General features: G+C 38.9%; 1 non-coding gene across 1 annotated transcript; it reads right to left on the bottom strand.

Moving 5' to 3' along the window:
- Window positions 1-12,739: 12,739 nt before the first annotated feature.
- Trnan-guu lies at window positions 12,740-12,814 on the bottom strand. Its single transcript has one exon. It is a non-coding gene; the product is annotated as a tRNA-Asn (tRNA).
- Between the last annotated feature and the right edge of the window lie 8,309 nt (window positions 12,815-21,123).

The following is a 21,123-nucleotide window of genomic DNA, read 5'->3' as shown; positions in this document are numbered from 1 at the left end:
AGAGACCTTAACCAAAAGGATAAAATAATTTTCCTCTAAACATTTAGTTAAAGAGGAAAAAGTTGACCTCTAAATCTCCTTGAAACTCTCAATTTTGCAATCATGTTCTCTTCCACTCCTCTTTATGGGAACTTGACCCCTTTTACACATGAGGTTTGGCAAATTCATTACCAATTTCCTTCAGATATCCTTTCTCTCCATGTCCCAATCCTAATAAGGGAAGACAAATCTCAAAGGAAACTTAAAATATTTAATGACTTTGACTTTTAAACATAACCCAAATTAGATAATAATGTCAAGTGATAATTCAATATTCCAAAATATCAAACTGAACAAACTGCATTCTTCTACAGAGTTTAGAGACTAAGCCCTCATTGATTTAGGGTACTTGTTGTGAGCAGAGAGAGGACTGTATAGAAATTGAGAACACTTGGGGCTGGGGAGATGTCTCAGTCAGTACAGAACTTGTTGTGTAATCATGAGGACCTGAGTTCTGAAGCCCAGTGGTCATATAAAAATAGGCATGGCAGCACATACCCTTAACCTCAGTCCTGGGAAGAGGGGAGATTTCTGGCCCATTAGGGTTGTGACATATGCCAGTTCCAGATTTAGTAATGAGAGAACATGCCTCAGAGAATAAAATGGAGTGATAAATAAAGACACTGGATGCCTCTGAATTCTACACATATGTAGACAAGTGTGTGCATGCATTCACACACACACATACATAGACGTACCCCATACACACACAAAATGTGAGTATATTTGTTCTTCCATCATGCTCAGGTAGAGATAACTAATAAACACAAGTATTCTACCTGGTAAAATTTAATACGGCTGTCCTTATTAAAACTGCATTAAGTATTTAAGAACATATGTATTATTTTATTTGCGTCATATAAATGGATAAAAAGGACATGTAAAAGAACTGAGCTAAATTACATAAGTGGACCAAATACCATCAGGAGATCTTTCAGTTTTAAATTATCTTTGAAAACAAATTCTAAACTCAATTAAAGCACAGAGGGGGCTTGAGTGAGGGCTAAAATCAAGCCATAGGAGAAACAAGCCTAGTATCCTACTGAATGATGCTTTCCTTTCTCACACTAGATGTCATGCTTGCAAAAATTAGTATTTTAAATTGCTTTTGCATGCCTGTATTCTTGAGGCAAGAACAACCAACTTGGTCAAGGCTACTTCCTAAAGCTGGACCTTTACAACAAGGGGAAGGGGGAGGGGTGTATGCACATATGCGTACAATAACAATAGTGAAAAAGAGGCCATGAATTTGAAGGAGATTGGGAATGTGTATATGGGAGGATTTTGAGTGGGGACAGGGAAAGGAGGAAATGTTTTAATTATATAACACTCTCCAAGGTTTATATTTTATTCATGTGATGTCTGTGTGAGAGTCTGTCACGTGTGGGGAGGTGCCCTGGGAAGCCAGCAGAGGGGGTGTGTCAGATTCCCTAGAGTTGGAAGTTACAAAGAGTTGTAAACTGTCTTCTGTGGTGTGTCAGATTCCCTAGAGTTGGAAATTACAAAGAGTTGTAAACTGTCTTCTGTGGATGCTGGTGACCAATGAACCAATGAACTCCCATCTTCTGGAGAATCAGTAAGACTTTTCACCACTGATTTTCTTCAAACTCCAGAATGAAGCCATCCACCAAGACACAACAGAGAACAATAAAAGCTGGAATAGCATTAAGATACTTAAGAAAAGTAGAGATGGACAAATGGTCCTTGCATGAGACCTGAGAGTTTTACTATGAAATCTGAGGTTATTTAAGAGATCTCACTATGTTCAAGTCAAGGACAACTCCTAAGTGTCTTCAAGCAGAAAATCCCTCAGCCTGGTCTAATGGGCACGAACAATACACCTATCTACACTGCCCCATCTTTAAAACTTACTTTGTGTCAAGTTAAAACACGCTGCTTCCTTTTCTGCTCAAATGTGATTTTTGATTTGCAAGGCTAATTCTGTGAAGATTTGTACAAAAGAAAATGCAAACAAGTAGAGAAGAAATTATTTACCGTGGATTTTAGTGCTCGACGTTGTGTTTGTTCAGGGTGCACACACAAGAACATGTGATGTGGAGGGAGGGAGAGGGAAGGCGATTTTTGTCGGAGACACAATGGAGAGAGCTAAAAAATTTATTATAGAGACCAGGGAGATAGCTCAGTTGGTAAAAGTACTTGCTGTGAAAGTCCCTGGCACCCAAATAGAAGCCAACTGCAACTCTTAGATCTGAATTGATTGAGGCGATGTGGAAAGAAAACAAAGAAAAGATTGATCTCAATGGAACAATAAAGGACAGCAGCAGGTTCTCAGTGGCAGTGGAGACTGCACACTAAGGTGCTGGTGAGTTGTTGCAGATTTTATAGAGCAGGAAGGGTTGGGAGACTGGTGTGTTGATCTTTTTGGCAGGGGCTATCTGATTCTAACTGCCTGCAGAAGATGCTATCGTCCATTCAAGTTTCCTGTTTGGAGTTTCCTAGTTCATCTGAAGGGTGGAGGTAAACAGGCCCTTGGAACATGCTGGCCAGCCAGCCAAGTCCAAATGGTGAGATTCATGTTCAGTGAGAGACAGTGTCTCAAAAATTAAAGGCCAGAGCAAAAGAAGAAGTCACCTGACACCCTCCGCTGGCCTCTATATGATGTACATAGTGTTTGCATCTGCATGCACCTACACTCAAGCACGCACACACACACACACACACACACACACACACACACACACACTTTCTTATTCATCTCTAGTCATGTCTATGTCAATGAATACAATTCTAAGGCAACTAACCTAAATGTCTGAAGGGCTTAGGAAATATAAGCATTGCAAGGCACCTTTTTCTCCTGGTCTTTTTTCTTGTGGTTGTAATTTCTGAATCCTCATTTATCTGCAAACACTTAACTTGATTTGACCCAAATGTTAGTGACAGTTCTTAGGACAACTCCCCATGTACAATTGTAACTCTTTAGCAGTGAATAGAGAGAAATTTGTGAAAAATAGAGGCTAGAAAATAATGAGAGTGGTTCAGACTGGTGGGAATTTAAATATTGATAGCAGGAGGTTAAGTCTTACAGGTGGCCTTTGATATCTGCCATGAGAACCCAGGACTTCCATAACCCACAGAGTCTAATCCAAAATTTCTTTGTCCCTTTGGCATCCACTGATGTGGGAATCCCCTCTGTATGCTGTAAATACCATTGGTTAATGAATAAAACTGCTCTGGGTTTATTGCAATGCAGAATAGGGCAAGGTGGAAATTCCATGCAGATAGAGGAGGAAAGAGTAGTTAAGAGTTACAGAGATGCAATGTAGCTGACACAAGAGACAGATGCTGGAACCTTACTGGTAGACCATGATCTCATGGTGATGCATAGATTAATAGAGATGGGTTGATTTAAGATGTAACAGTTAGCTAGAAATATGCATAAGCTAAAAGGCCAAGCAGTGTTGTAATTAATATAGTTTCTGAGTGATAATTTTGGGTCTGGATGGCTGGGAAACGAACAAGCAAGCTCTAACAACAATCCTCCTTTTTTTTGTTTTAATTTGGCTTTTTGAGACAAGATTTCTCTGTAGCTTTGGAACCTGTCCTGTCCTGGAACTAGCTCTTGTAGACCAGGCTGGCCTTGAACTCAGAGATCTGCTTGCCTCTGCCTCCTGAGTGCTGAGATTAAAGGCCTATGCCACCACCACCTGGCCCCTCCTCTTTTAAAAAATGCTTCCTCATAATTAGGACCTGTTTTACAAGTCACCAGATATGACACAATCACATAATAGATACTATAGCAGAAGCTAATCTAAGTAGCATGCCTATAGTCAAAACTTGACCCAGGGGCTTGAGGGCAATCCAGTTGGAAAGAGCTTGTTGCACAAGTATACAGGCCTCAGTCCAATCCCCAGAACCTGCATAAAAGAAGCCTAGTATGGCAGTGCATGCTTGTTCTACAGTACTAGTTGGCAGATCCTTGGGGCTTGCTGGCCAATTAGCCTAACTGAGTCAGTGAGTTCAAGTTCTGATGAGTGAGAGACTCTGTCTACAGATTAAAAGTGGGTGATGTCCTGAAGAATAACATTCGGAGTCAACCTCTGGCCACTAAATACTAAATGCAGATACACATTCATGAACACATCTACCCAACACACACATACACAGAGAAGGACACACAGGCACACTCTCACACACAGAGAGACACACAAGCACACACACACATACACACAATCACACACACACATGGTTTAGAATTCATTCTTCATCCCCTCCCCCTCTTTTTCCATTAAAATCTCAGAAAATATCATTGTTCTCCTTAAGCATTAGCACCTTGCTTTCCAATCTGTCTTCCCTCTGGATCTTCATGTCAGAGTTGTGGGTAAACTTTTCCTTAGCTAACATAATTCTGCATTTTATCACAGACATGCCCTTCTAAACAAGGTAATTGGAGACTTTGTCACCAATCTGATTGGAAGAAGAACTTCTATATCTTAAAATCCACATATGTAACTCTTATTTGCTCTCTCAAATGGGTCATCATTCAGATTTTAACATATATATCCTCAGGGTGCTGAAACATAAAAAGCACACATCCATGAATACCCATAGATAAATATACAGACATACACGTGTTCATTTTATAAAGCATAGATCCACAAAACAGTTATGAAAATATGAGCAAGAAAATCAGACAGAACTAGTCTATACACTGTCTGGTTCTATTGCTAGGCATCATTGTATAGATATGCCACATAAATCCTCAAAAGACCTTATTGTGTTACAGACTTTGGGGCCCCCTAATTTGACACTATATGGGTCTTACTCTGTATATATCTTTTTTTTTTTACCAAACCCAAGTCTTACTATTTCTGTTTGTTATGTTTCATTACAATTGACAGTCATTTTTTTTGACAAGCTGTTACTTGCTAATCTCCAGACAAATGACTACGTTATAAAAATCTTAAATGAGAAAAAATTATTACTTCAAGGAATAACTATTAGAGAGTTGAATAATGACTGTGTGTGTGTGTGTGTGTGTGTGTGTGTGTGTGTGTGTGTGTGTGTGTGTGACATTATCATCACTGAATGACTCAAAGGCTATATGGAGTTTGTAGAAGAAACTCTCTTGACTGAAAACAAAAGTCAGAACCCTGAAAGTAAAGAAAAGAAAGCCTGGTTAGTAGGATGGAAGGGCACTTCTCTGAAGAATTTCCTCTTTATTTGGTAGTCTATAAGCAGTAGGATGGTAGGTCAGACTTCAAGTTGGCACATTTGATTAGAGAAAAGCAACATGAAGGGTTGATTAAGAAAGTTATGACAGAAGAGAAGAAAACTAGTTAGAAGCTAGAAGACAAGTTATTCAAACCTTAGTGACTGAGGAGATAAGATTGTAAAAGGGAAGAGAATAATTCCCAGTTTGTGGAGCTCACTGGAAGGGCATATAAAGAAAAGTGACTTTCAGCCATTTTACATTCCTCTGTTGAGAGTTCTCTGTTTAGGTCTGGACTCCATTTTTTTTATTGGATTATGTGTTCTTTTGATGACCAGTTTCCTGAGTTCTTTGTATATTTTGGAGATCAGATCTCTGTCTGATATGGGGTTAGTAAAGATCTTTTCCCATTCTGTAGGCTGTCGTTTTGTCTTGTTGACTGTGCCCTTTGCTTTACAGGAGCTTCTCAATTTCAGACACTTAAAGAAATGCTCAACATCCTTAGCCATCAGAGAAATGCAAATCAAAACAATTCTGAGATTCCATCTTATACCTGTAAGAATGGCCAAGATCAAAATCACTAATGACAACTTATGTTGAAGAGGTTGTGTGGTAAAGACAACACTTCTGCATTGTTGTTGAGAATGCAAGCTGGTACAACCCCTTCGGATGTCAGTGTGGTGATTTCTCAGAAAATTAGGAAAGAATCTTCCTCGAGACCCAGTAATATCACTTTTGGGTATATATCCAAAGGATACTCAATCATGCCACAAGGACATGTGCTCAACTATGTTTATAGAAGCATTATTTGTTGTAGCCAGAACCTGGAGACAACCTAAATGACACTCGACCAAAGAATGGATAAGGAAAATGTGGTATGTTTACACAATGGAGTACTACACATCAGAAAAAAACAACATCTTGAATTTTTCAGGCAAATGAATGGAGCTAGAAAACATTATTTTGAGTGAGGTAACCCAGACCCAAAAAGACAATTATCATATGCGTTCACTCATAGGTAATTTTTTAAACATAAGGCAAAGAAAAGCATCCTACAAATCACAAACCCAGAGAACCTAGACAACAATGAGGACCCTAAGAGAGACTTACATAGATCTATTCTACATGGGAAATAGAAAAAGACAAGATCTCCTGAGTAAATTGGGAGCATGGGGACTTTGAGAGAGGGTTGAAGGGGAAAGAAGAAGCAGGGAGGGGAGCAGAGAAAAATGTAGAGCTCAAAAAAAAAATCAATTTAAAAAAAGAAAAGTGATGAGAAAGTAGATGATGTACATGGGGACATGCCTTGTTTATCTCAAGCAGAGTTTAGTTAGCAACTTCTTGTCCAATCATTGAAATGAAGGTAAGAACAGGAAAAATGCAAAAGGAGGAAAAGAAAGGGAGAGAGAAGGGAGAAAAGGAGCTGGAGAGGGAAAAGAGGGAGGGAGAAAAGAGTAAAGTTCACGGCATTGTATAGACCGTTTCAGTGATAGAAGTGAGGAGCAAAGACTATAGTTGGCGGAATTTCTCTAATAGGTACTTCATCTGACTGCTTATTGAAGTTGTAACATTTGTCTTTGGGAAGTTTAGGGTCAAAAGACTGGGGAATGAGGAGATGAGAAAAATTTTACTGTTTATATTTAAATTAAAGTACAAAAATTTAATTTCAATTTTTTTCTAAACAAGTATAGTAAAACACAACTCTTAAATTCATAACTGAGATACGAAGTAGGATGAACACTCAAACAGCACTATGGATTGACAGGCCTGATCCAATTGGTGTATATGTACATGCAGATACGGTTGAGCCAGCCGCTCCTTATCACAGGTGGGACTGCAAACAAGATTCCTGTCCTGATAACAACAGGGCTGTGCAAGCCTTTGAAAGCAATGGATCATTTCTCATTTTCTTGAGAGGAAATTCCTTACTCCTTGAGAAGCTTGGTGGATCTTGACCCTAAACAGTTTTCTTGGTTTACCTTAAAGGTTTCATAGGCCTTGTCTCTCCTCCTGTATGCCACCTGTCTTCTTTGAAAGAAGCATTTGAGTTACTGATTTTCACCATATTCCACACCTTGCATTTTGAATGTGAGTCTATTTGTCCATATTCTAAGCGGATGCCACGAACTCCTGCGATGGTCCTGGGTATGCGCCTGAGCTTGGGGTCCTGGAGATGGTAAGCATGCCTCTCTCTTCCTTTAAGTGAAGGATGGCAGCATTGCTGAGCGACTTTGAACTTCTGATTCTGTTTTCTCATAACAAGCTCATGGTTTACACACAGCATCATCAGCCAACACGTAATTCATCAACACCCATCGTTCATTCCAGAAATTACTCCACCAAACAAAAACTGGGAATTGTTACAACGATCAATCTGTGCTCGTTTTCCACATCGAGGCAAACTCCTTATGTATTCTTATCCTAACTGCGCAGAGTTTTGTTTGGTAAATACCGGGGAAGTGCATGTAAAATCAATATGCCTATAAAGGCATGAAATCCGACTTAAGGAAGGTCAGCAGGCAGCGTGAGTCTAAGGGGAAAGTCCTTCGCTCAAAGGTGTAACAGCACTTAGTCACATATTCTCTTGAAATAACAGATTCCACAGCTATTCCTCTAGGAAATGAGTTTATGTAAACGAGAGCATTCTGCTTTGTGCCGCCGAAGTCACAGAGTTTGCCAGATGTTCGTAATCCCAGGGCTCGCTTGCGTGACGTCGGTGAGCACTGCAGAAACGCCGATGCGGGAAGGATTCACACGTACTGTGTTTCCTTTTCCACACTCTGAAAGAAATTTATACATTTCTCTGTGCTGGCTTTATTTTTAAGATCTAGCTGTCTTTAGTTAAATGCCACAATTTATCTTATAATGATATTTAAGGGGCTTTTGTGGCACTGCGCCAGATTTATATTATTAGAACCTAGGCGTTTGCAAATGAACCTCTTTCAATTAGTGTTTCAGGAAGCAATTAAACTGTCTAAAGTGTATTAATGAATACACTGGAATTGGGAAGCCGATCTTCCTAATATCCCCATTATTAATGCACCATCTGCTTTGCTGCCTTAGGAGCAAGCACGATCTCTAGCCTCTGGTCCACAAAACCCAATCATTTATTCAAAAAGGTCACAGACGCATACGTTTTTAATCTGCTCAATATTCTATACACTATGTAGATATTATATGGAATTATGGACGTATCTTTTTCTTGGGCTCTTTGCAGATGCAAATGAACTTGCATATGGATTCTTTCGTGTTTCCCTTCATTTTATATGTCAAAGCACTAGCAGCTTGGTGAATCTATTCTGTGTCTACTATTGCTGCAAACAGCATGAGTGCGAATACCTTGTGACGTTAGAGGCTATCATGGTGATCTTGGATGAGATCCCCTTTGTTCAGTAGTGAAGAATAGAATCTCCTCGTGCTTATAACTTTGATCAGAGGAAGTAACCTAGGTGCTGTGACAAAGAACCAATGTCTCTTCCCAATACTCTCCTTAGGGTCCTTGCCACAGAATGTGTTCTAGAAGATTCTACAGAAGGCTGGGATTCCCTGAGGTTCTTCCTCCTGTTGACTATATGACAGAAATTGAGGGTAACACTGCAGTGAAAATGTGAAAGGGGGGCCATGGAAAAACACTGGACTATGCTACACCATACAAAGAATCTTCAAGTCACCAAGATCCAGTCACCTTCTGGCTTTAGTGACTGCGAGTTGCTAAGACAACAAAAATGACAGTGATACACCTCCTGATTTTAAAAAATTTTAAATCTAGTCAAGAATAGAAACACTCAAGCTTAAGTACAAACTGGGAACTAACAGGTGAATTCCATGTGTAGTGTGGTCACTGAGGAAGAGCTTGGAAAGAAAACTCTATGGAACCAGAAGGGTTTAGAGGGAAGAGAGAATAAAGCCCAGCCCCATAGAACTTTTAGGAAGTATTACTCTGGAATAGAGTATATGTTCATATGTTGAAATCATATCATACCCTTTGGCTCCTCAGAATGAAATCTTAGTTGGAAATAGGATTTCCATGAATATAAATAATCAAAATGAGGTTACAATGACTAGTGCCTTTCAGAGAATGGGAATTAAAACCAGGGGCACATGCTCCATGAAGGGACAGAGACAGAGACAGAGACAATAGAATCTAGGGAGTGCTGATTTCCAGCACAATTTAGAAGCTACAATATAAACATAAGACAGATGCTTTCTTCAGGCCCTCAAAGGAAGACAGTCCTGCTAAAACCACAAGACAACAAATTTACTGTGAGAAGTACCTGGTCTTTATTTATGGTATATCTAACTGTAAATGTCATACACATAGCCTGTGAAACTCTTGACTGTGCTCTTGAATTGAAAACTCTGAAGAATGCTGGCTTTGCATTTTTTTGTCTTACAAGGCTCACACATGGACTCATATACCAGGGTCAATTGATTTGGAATGGTTTGGGGTGAAATGATGAGAACTAGATGAATGCACCTTGGAGGAATTCGGAAAGATCAAGTGATTGAGAGAGATGCTTAGTCAGTCCAAGGAAGAGGGCATTATAGAAAGAACAAACTGAGAATAAAGGAGGTTTAAAAGATCTCTTAGAATTCTGGGTTCTCAAGTCATATCTCCATGAGAGGAAAGTGAGAATATTGGAGAATAATACTACGGGACACACCACTGTGTCCTTAGCTGAACAAGGTGGCACATTTTTCTACAAAGACAGTCTTGATGCTGTACTACATAACTAAAGATAACATGCACATATGAATGGGCACATGGGTACGTATTCTGGCCCCTGTTAAAGAGAGATGCCTGTACCATTTGTTCATCTACCAATGACTCTTTCCCTGAACACATATGCTAATAGATTATATAGTAGAAGCATCCTCTGCAGTACTCACTGGCTATATTAAATTTATATTTTGAGATAAAATATATCTCAAGCAGAAGTCAAGACCACCAATTGTGAGGTCAGAAAGTGAGAGAAAATAAGTGTGAAGAAAAAAAAATGGTATTTTTTTAAGTTGAAGTCATTTTATATTTTGGGCTCTCTAAGGGAAACTACGACTACATAAGTTGACCTAAGCAGATATCATACACCCCAGTCTATAGGAATAAAAGAAACTTTGTGAATTAGAATTATTTGCATCTTATGTGTAGAGGAGATGGGATTTAATCCACACCTCCATCTTCTAATTCATCGTCCTGACTTTAAGTCTCAGACTAATGCAAAGCCAATATTTTCTTCTGTGTCTACACGAGCTCCTCTTTCACTCTTATTTGTGTTGTACCTGGCCCTTTAAATAAGCTGGCACTGTCTTCTCCCTAGCAGCTGGCACATAAAAGCTAGCTTCCGACAACAATGGTTTGCCAAGAAATTTCCCAGGTTAGCTCTGTCTTGTATATTATCTATTAATCTTATTACTGTTCCCTGGCCTCTCCAATTTTTGGCTCTGTCTGCTTGGCTCTGAACTGTTAGAACTAGTTCTCTGGCCATGGGCTCCCCACTCTGCTCTTGGCTTCCCATAGTCCTCTAATTTTTATACGCCCTTCAGCCTTGGGTCAGAGAGACCACCTTCATTCCTGTTTTTAATGAGTGTGCTGCAAGCTTTACCAGTGAAGCCAATCCCCCGTCTTGAATGGATGAAAGACATGGAAAGGTTTCATATAAATACAAGTATGAGCAGGAAGCAGAAAGAATCTAGACCAGGAAAAGATAGGATATAGGTAGGTTCCACATTTAATCTTGTCTGTTATGGTCTAAATAGGTTTCACACATTCAAGCTCAAGAAATTGGATCCCAGCTTGGTAATGAGAGAGGTAGGATCATTGGTAGTTCCCTGGCTCATGAGTTCAGAGCTCTCACTAAACGATTAGTCCACTCATGGTTTAATGAATTTATATTAAAACACACTTCTCCCAGTCCCTTGCTGTCTTGTTATAGAATGCCTTTTACCATCAGGTTATACAATGAAAAAGTCCTTGCCATATGCCTTGAAGATGCTGGCACTTGTTACAGAATGCCTCTTACCATCAGGTTTCCTTGCCATATGCCTTGAAGATGCTGGCACCGTGCTCTTGAACTTGCATTCTCCCAAACTGTAAAAATGAAGCATTTTTTTTAATATAGCACACTTTCTGTTGTATTTGAGCAACAGAAAATGGACTAACACATTAGTGAAATTTATGTGGTTTGAGGAGAGGCACTATTTTTCAGTCATTATCAAAACAAGAATGTTACATAAGACATTTTGAGGTTCCATCCAGAGTTAATAATCTACTTTTTTTTTCAGTTAAAAACAGATGTGCAAAGAAAAGGGCCAGCACTACAAATGACACCATAAAGATATTGTTTGCATCTTGCATTCATTTTATAAAAAATATTGTTGACTAACTAAGAAATAGTAGTTCCTTCATATACTTCCTTGAATTTTTAAAGGTCAACTTTGGGACAATCAACCAGATATCCCTGGTTATTGTAAGAGAATATATCAAAAATATAATTCAATCTAGTCTGGAAGCATTCAGGGAAAGTACAGGTACATCTGGCTTATTTAGCTTAACATAATGCTCTCCCATTCTATCCATTTTTCTGTAAATGTCATGACTTCAATTTACTTGAAGTTAAATAAAAGTCTGATATGTATGTGCACCATGTTTTTTTATCCATCTCTCTGCTGGGCATCTAGGCTGATTCCATTTATTAACTAATTTGACTATTGGAGCATTTAATGTGAATATGCTAGTATCTTTGTGGCATGTTGTGTTTGGGATATATACTCAGGTATAAAACATCTGGATAATACATTAGTTTTAATTGTAGCTTGTAGAACTTTTGTATGATTTCCATAGTAGCACGACTCAGAAACACAAGCATATTTTACTACATATATGGAATCTAGGTTTAAATACCCCCCCCCCTCTCTCTCTCTCTCTCTCTGTGTGTGTGTGTGTGTGTGTGTGTGTGTGTGTGTGCATATTTATGTCAAGAAAGCACAAAGCAGGGTATAGGACAGGAGAGTGCGACATTAAGCAAAAGGAGACAGAACATGAAAGTAAAACGGTGACTATCTGAGAGGGAGGCAGGGGGCCAGTAAGAGAACAAAAGAGGAAAGTAGTCAGAGAAGAAGATCCAATAAAATCCAATGATATATATGTAAGGAAATAACTCAATGAGCCTCATTACTTTGTATGCTATCCTTAAATAAACCTAGAAAGAAGCAAGAGCAAGGTCAGGTAAGAAAGGAAAACGACATCTACTAAGACAGCATCACAGCAAATGAGCTCTACATGGTCTCTGTCTCCACTCTTACACCAGGAAGCCTGCCAACATGCCCTTGCTTGCTCATTTCCCTACCAGACGCCAGGACATTAATATACAGCATGTGACAGGCAAGGTAATGAATCCCTTAAATACAGAAGCTGAGGTTTTGTGTGGGCTTTGTAAATTTCTGGGAAGAATGTAGGAGTGTGCACTTTCCAGTTGGCAAGTCAGCACACAAGTGTGCTTTAAACATGGAAAGTTGTTTGTTAAAAGCCATCGTCCCTGGGTGGGCTTGAACCACCAACCTTTCGGTTAACAGCCGAATGCGCTAACCGAATGCACCACAAGAGACTTGACTCTAGACGGGCTCGCAGGTGTCCAGGGAGATGTCCCCAGTTAGTACCTTGGGCAACTGAGGAGAGGGAACCTGAAATGACCCTATCCTAAAGCCATACTGAACTTAAAGACTCAAAGAACTGCAGGACTGTGAGGAGTCTGGTATTGCTGATCTCATAATTGATTTGGGGAAATATCAACATGCACACATATGCAAATAATTCATTTCTTAGTACACGGTATAAACTAATTCACTGCATCACCTTTTGTTTCATCAATAGTAAGTCTCTAAAACAAAAATGTGTCATGTTCTTTTGGAAAAATGGGACCATCCAGGAGAGAGACTGAACAGGTAAAAATGATCTAGCCTCTTCAACTTCATTAAATCAGTTTTCTAGTTGTCAGGTTAGAAATTCCCAGGGGGCTATGCAAAGAGAGCAGGTGACTATTCCAACACTGTCTCAGCAAGGCCTGGGGAACAGCACACAACGGCTGACTTAGAGTCTAATGCCTCCTCCTTACTAGATCTGGAGGGATTCATGCTCCGGGTACTGTGGATGGCAACTTACATTGCCTTTCTATTCCCAGTTCAATCCCGTTCTCAGTTACCTTTTGTTCTTGAAATCGTTCTTGAATTCCTTCTCTTCCATGCGGTTTCTCACAAATAACTTGGAAAAGTGATTTCTCCCTTACAAGGTGATCAACTGTTGTCCTTTACCAGACTGGCCAAATTTTGGCGCTAATAATTCCATATCCTAGGAAATTTCTCTAGCTCAGACAAGTAGGACATGGGGGCTTGAGTCAGTGCACACCCTGTCCTCTCCACAAATACACGACTGCCAAGAAATATTCTCTTTTACTTAATTTCTATTACCTCAAATGATCTTGGCACCATACTGGGGGTGCTCTACAAAGGCTTGAGAGGGCACAGTTGTTTTGTGGACATTTTTAAACAATGTTACAACCCAAGTTCACTTGTTATTTGGTGATGTAAGCCAGATTGCATCTCGCATGCTCTGCATGACTCCACAATCCAGAGACAGGGAATCATTTGGGATGATTTTGCATAGGATGAGGCTTATTTCACAGATAGTAGTGAGAAAAAAAATGGAAAATCAGAAGCACCAGCTAATTGGAAGACATAATATTTATCAGATAACAATCAGTTGACAAAAATATTACCTTTGCTTGTTTTTTATAGACAGGAGTACATGCTGAGAGGTGGAACCTGGTTCCTAATGCAGCTTTGATACCCCTTGTTCTTCTGAGTTAAATATTTGCCTCACTCCGCTGCTTTTCCATGCCTGTGTCTCTAAGTGGAGCTTAGCTCACTCTGCTGCATTTCCATGCCTATGTCTCTAAGTGGTGCTTACACATTTATATAACATAAAATCTGTGAAAATTGAATAGTGGCTGCCAAAGTGACAAGGATATTGTATTATAAATATTAACTGGACTAGTGTATGGCTTACATCACCAAATAACAAGTGTAGTTCTTGCTAAATGTGATAAAGGACACTATATAATATTGTGTACATTGTTTATATATATTTTGTGAGCTTGTTAGACCTGCAAGCATCCCATCTTCTTTTTCTCTCAGGTACTGCCAGCACAGTCAAAAATTCGGCAACATTCTATACACCACATCAGTAACTCTAACATGTGTCTCATAACTTTTATGTTAAGAGCTGCTTAGCTATCTCAAAAGTACTTTAAGCTAACAGCATTGAGAAAAAAACTCATGAGTGTCTCCTTCTATAAGATTATTCTTCAGTGACATGACCTTTCCCCTTGTGCTCCAGGTACCTTGGGGCAATGCTTGGCATCTTTCTCCTTTTAACTTCATGCTCACAGCATCACAGAATTCTTATTATCTTGCTTCCTGAATATTCTAACTTTATATCTATGATTATCACCTTGGAATCAGCTGTCAAGATTTCTTTCCGAGGTTGCTGCATGTTACAAAATGGTGTTCCCTAAATTTTCTAAACTCTTCCTTATGACCAACTTTTTCTCAACTAACCACAAAGACATTTTTAAAGCAAAAGAAGGCCATGTTTCTGCCCTGCTACATACAAATCAATGGTTTTCCATTGAACATATATACAAAAGTTCTTCACAAGGACACATTTCACAACCTGCCTGAGTCTACCAGAAAATGGAGCTTTCTCTTATAGCACACAACTGTTATAGGGGTCACATACACCTTTCTTTCACTACCTTGAATCTTAATGAAGGTGTCATTCTTAGTAGCAAGAATACTGCACCTCTCCCAACCTGGTCCTAAACTGCACTGTTTATACTATAGAGCTCAATACAAATGTTTCTTTGGAAATGGAGTTTCATAAACATTTTTTTTAAAAAAACACACACAGAAAATAGTTTTTAATTTTAAATTATTTCCTATTACTTAATATTTGTGTTTTACATCGCACTTTTAGGGTTGAAGTGTGGATCTGTACCCAGTTTTGTCCACCATTGAGTGGACAATGCGGTTTTTAGAATATAGCTGGTACTTAAAATCTGGTCATAAGTGAGTGAATGTATGAACAAACAGTAAATGCTACAAGTCAGATTACCAGCAAGGGCCAGATTATGTGACAAATAGGAGTCATGGAACAGGACTAACAAGGTAAAAAAGAAGTAATAATTGAGACAGAGGGACTTGGAGCAAGATGTTAGATCAATAAATAGGCAGGGATAACCAATGTAGTTTCAGATGTTGATATTATTACATCAGTGTAGATGGAAGTTTCTGTCCTGCCTGGTTCCACAGCCATTCAGTCCCAAATAAACACACTGAGACGTATATTAATTATAAACTGTTTGGCCTCTTAGCTCAGGCTTATTATTAACTAGCTTTTACAACTTAAATTAACCCATGATTCTTGTCTATGCTTCGTCACATGGCTTTGTACCTTATCTCACTAAAGCATTCTCATCTTGCTTCCTCTACATCTAGCCTGTGGCTGCCTGTCTGCCTTTCTTCTTCCCAGAATTCTCCTAGTCTGATTGCTTTACCTATACTTCCTTCCTGGCTACTTTAATAAAACAACCAGTGTTTTATTAAATCAAAATGAGTGAAAATCTTTACAGTGTATCAGAGCATTATCCCACAGCATATAAGATATTTCCAAAGCTATAATGAGCAATACATATGTAAAAAACAGTAGTGAGATTCATAGATGCCCAACGAGATTGAAATTATAGACCAAAGTATGCAGTTGGTCAGTATATATCCAAAAAATAAAGCAGCAACACATTCCAGCATTTAGGGGCATAAGTATCATTCAAATGTGTCACCAACTGTGATTGACATTTCAAATTGACGGCTTGTATTGGCAAAAAGACTGAAAGATACTCTAGTGGGTGGTGGTGAGCAGAAGTGTCACTGTCAATTCTTTGGGTTGATGCAGGCTTAGTTTCATTCCATGGAGATACATGACTCTGCATTTCTCTACCAGTCATATTATAACTGCACTGGCTTTTTGTTTCTAAATCAGAGTATAATCTGAGGCCAAATAAAAAGGAAGCACTAAGAAGAGGTCTTGCTACAAGTTGTTGACTATCTGACATTTGAGAATGAAGAATTATTGCTTGTGAAATATTTTGAAATTTCCTTTTTTTTATTTTGAAATTCTTATATGCTCAGTCTGAAAACTGCTAGAATCAAACTCGAAAATACATATGTTCAATTTGGTAGCCCAAGCATTTCAACTGCAACCACTCATTCTATCTTGGTGATGGGAGAAGATGTTTCAGTACATGAACTAACATCAAAACAGCACCCCCTCAATGAGTAGGAAGGACTACAGTTTATGAAGGAATAAGTAGAATTGATGTGGGATTCCCGTCTATATACTGTGAATACCATTGGTTAATAATAAAAAAAAAAAAAGTCTTAGGCCTTCCCAGAGCAAAACAGAGGTAGGTAGGGAAAATTGAACTGAATGCTGGGAAAAAGAAGGCGGAGTTGAGGAGAAGCCATATAGCCTTGCCAGAGACAGACGCCAGAACTTTACCCAGTAAGCCACAGCCTCATGGAGATACACAGATTAATGGAGGTGGGTTAATTTAAGATAGGAGTAAGCTAGAAATATGCTTAAACTAATGGCCAAACAGTATTGCAAATAATATGGTTTCTGTGTGATTATTTCTGTTCTGGGCAGCTGGGAACAAACAAGCAGCCTTCTGCTATATAGCATGAAGTAGAGAATAAAGAAAGTTTTGGTAAAAGTCATCCTTTAATTTTTTTTCCGTTCATTTATTAATTAGGAAATATCAAAGAGAAGAAGCAGCTATTTTATAAGAATCAAAGTTCAAGTTACTCATGTTAAAACTCAATCTAAATAGAAGGTGGCAATGAAGAACAGTTGGTTCCACGACAAAAAGGGTGGTTTGAAGCATATTATAGATCAGAGAAGAGAGATTACAAGGCTGGATTGCAATGATTGTAATATTTAAATTTCTTTGTGTAAATAAAATTGCCATGAGCTCCGTGCCTTGCTGTGAAAAGAATATATAAATTCAATCAGCAAGATTGCTTGGGTCATAAGTGTTATTGTAAACACCCATGCCTTTGTTCCACAGTATGACAGGATTCAATATCTTTATTGCCTATTCAATATCTTTATTGATGGCTGAGATGAAGGAATCGACAATGTGCACATCAACCTTGCACAATATACTAAGTTAGAAAGATTTGATAATACCCACACAAGTCAGGAATAAAATTCTAATTGACCTTTGAGAAACTCACTGGAGTGAGTTACTTTCAGGCAAGAAAAATTAAATAAGGATTTCAAGTTGCTTATAAGCCAAATATAAAAATCCTAAACAAAGAAGTCAATTTTCCCCACTATTCCTTCTTTTCAGACTTTTGTTAACATTCCAGATTATATTCTAAATATCAAACTGTATAAAGAATCATATAAAACATAAAAAAATTCAGTACAATGTGAGGCACATATAGAAAATTGCATTCAACACTGAGTTCTAGTATACCTGGAAGATGCCTAAGGCATGTGTATTCAATAGAGAAGGAAGAAAAGAAAAAAGAAGGGACAGTGGGAAGAGGGAAGGAATTAAGGATAAGGAAAAGCAGGTGGTTGAGAAAATGCATGTGGCCTCTGTGGGTAAAACACTTATGGCCATAAAGGAAAGAATCATTCCTCAGAAGTGGAAAGAACAGACATCCATCAAATGAAAGCGACAGAAACGTGGGGTTCTCTGTGTTCATCTCAGCCTTGAACTTCTATCTGGATTTATATTGATAATTTTTTTCTCCCATTCAGAAGAAATACAATTCTCATGAAGGACATTTTTCACTGGGTGTGGAGAACTGAAATCGGATTCATCTCAAGTGTGTAGTACACCACCTTGTATACCACAATAATTTCTTGTGTTCCTACCTTTTCTTATTAGGGTACTGAACTCTGCCCACATTTTCTCTACTCTGTAAATGATGGCCTTTTTTTACACTGGAGTGAAGGAAAATACAGAGAAGATTTCAAAAGGTTCTTCTTATTTGTGACTCAGATTCATGATGGACTTCCCTGTTTCTTGTACAGGGATTGCTGCTCAACTTTAGAAGCATGATAAGATTATTTGCTAATGTTGTAAACACATACAAGACAGGCTAAACAGAGGACAGTTATAATCAAATGATCAGAGAGTGGGGCCCAGCTTTTAAGCTTCTTTAAAAGTTCCAGATGATTCTTCTATCTTACCAATGTTGAGAATCACTCACTTATATACCATTGAATAAGCTCATAGACCCTGAAATATTTTCTTTACTCCATTTAAGGACTCAGACAGAAACTTCTAGGATCTGACTATACTAATGCCTCTCACATTTTAAAGTATTTACAAATCACTTGAGGGTCGTATTGAAAGATAAGGGTTCTGGGGTTGGAGAGATAGCTCTTTTAGAGGACCCAGGTTTTGTTTCCAGAACCTATATAGCAGCTACCAACCATCTGTAACTGTAATTTCAGGAAATCTGACACCCTCTGCTGGCCTCCACAGACATGTCCAAGCAAAATCCCTACATACATTTTTTATTATTATTAATTTTTTTTTTTGGTTTTTCCAGACAGGGTTTCTCTGTGGCTTTGGAGCCTGTCTTGGAACTAGCTCTGTAGACCAGGCTGGTCTCGAACTTACAGAGATCCGCCTGCCTCTGCCTCCCGAGTGCTGGGATTAAAGGCGTGCGCCACCACCACCCGGCTTAAATGCATTTTTTTAAAAAGTGAATTAAAAATTAATAAAAGTCCTAATCTATTGCAGCTGGAATGGCCATGTGATTCTAAACTTCTAAAGACTCCTGTATGGTACCAATGAGAGCTGTTTCAGTGTCTGTTAAACCAAGTACAGTGTTCCAAGTTTGGAGGCCTATTTCTTTGTAAACCTGAGGATGGTCTCTCACGTGAATATAGTCACCTGCTATATGACTTGACCTTTGTTACATTGAGAATCATCTATTGGACATCAGCTGAAAGACAGAGGATGTTTAGTAGTGACTTTTCTAATTGACCAAGGAAAATAATCATAGGAATAGAGCCTTAGTTCCCAGCCAGCACCTAAAAATGAAGTCACATAGAAAAGGCTCTGTGCAACGCAGTCACTGCTTTGACTATAGAAACCAAGAGTAGCCTATTCAAGATAGCTCTGTGTTTGCAGAGTATATTAAGGTGAGAAAGTGAGAGGGAAAGTTCAGTTCATCTCTGGAGCTAAGACAAGCTAGAGTCTCCACACTAAATCGTGAAAGATCATCAACACTGACCGTAGCATGTATAATCTTCTTCCTTAGACATAGCTCCTGTAAGAGTAAGGATCTGAATCTTGCAGACACTTGCTGAAGTTTCTAACCCCTTCTGTTCCAGAACAAAGAACTGAACCAGAGACACATGACAGTTTATCAAGAAGGGAAGTACTCCCAAGAATGGGAGTGGGTTAGTGAACAAGGAAAAGGCTATGCTCTTAGAGTGCTGGCCCATGAGACTCATGACCCTCTTTAGGACATTTACACAGCAGCCATTGCTCCTTCCTCTGTATATCATGAACTTTGCTCCAACATGGTCCATGTAATAAACGAGTCAGGTGGGAATGGGCTCTCTGAAAATTAATCTCCATGTGGTTCTCTACAGATTCTACTCCCCGGCCACCGTCTCAAATTCATCCTTGCTTTGCTTAATCCCTGAAATGTCATTTGCCCACTTAAACCTGGACTTCCCCATGTGAAATATGGGAGTATTTCTACTTTGTACCATTAGCAAAGGAGTGGAAAGGACTTCTAGAAACACAATTTCCCATGGAAAATTTCTAAAGGAATGTAGGAAATAACTGCTTCATGTCTGGAAGCTGGAGATACCATTTCTTGGAATTCTTTCCTCCAAAGTTCTGCTGTATCTACATTTGCTTTGGTAAGGTGCTGATTCTGCACGGGGTTAAAAAAAAATAGTTCCTTTAACATCTTATTGTCTAGTTTAAGGACAATTTATCAAACTAGCAGCATATTTTTGCCAAGAATTCCAATTTTTAAGAGAAAGATAGTTGGGGAGGTGGATAAACAAAACCCCATGCGAGTCAAATCTTCTTTGGCGGTCCCCTAATAAGATAAAACTAACTGGCCATTTGTGGCTCCCAGATCCTAGCTCCACCCTATTTATGGGCAGGAAACAAAAGAAGATCTTTTATCCCTTCACTTTCAAAGCCTAAATCAGAAGACAAAGCTGTGAGAAAGTCTGTCTGCAAGTCTTCTAGTTCTGATTATGTATCTGGGATCTACTTTTCAAACTGAGGTTTTCCTGACCAAAGCGAACATCTCCTACAGATCACGTCCAGCTCATTCTAAAGATAACATAGCAAGCCCGGGAAAATACTACAGCAATGTCACCTAGGCTTAACTGGGAAAAGTCCCATGCAGAGTGTCAGGGGGTCATTTACTTACTAGAACTCAATCATACACAATAAATCAAGGCTAATACTATTGCTCCACTCTTGTTCATATAAGTTATGCTGGGTGTGATGGTTTGTGAACTCATGAAGTCATGAGTTCAAGGTAAGCTTAGACTACATAATAAAACTTTGTCTCCAAGGTATACTCTGAGTTACGTATTTAATTGGCTTGTTGAAACACTTGCAAAGAGTGGAAATAATAACAGATGAGCCCCAGTGAATTACATGTGACCTTGGCACCCCTTGCTGTCTATTGTTGTCTATATGAAGGCTGTGTAATGCTACCTTGTCAAAGCCAACATAGAGTCAAGCCCCATGACACTGTCATCAATGTTTACTTATTTACCACAATGAAGGCATATACAG

The sequence above is a fragment of the Microtus ochrogaster genome, linkage group LG3, assembly GCF_000317375.1.
Source record: "Microtus ochrogaster isolate Prairie Vole_2 linkage group LG3, MicOch1.0, whole genome shotgun sequence".
NCBI lineage: Eukaryota > Metazoa > Chordata > Mammalia > Rodentia > Cricetidae > Microtus > Microtus ochrogaster.
The sequence above is the reverse complement of the archived record's forward strand: the minus strand, read 5'-3'. Positions and strand labels throughout refer to the sequence as shown.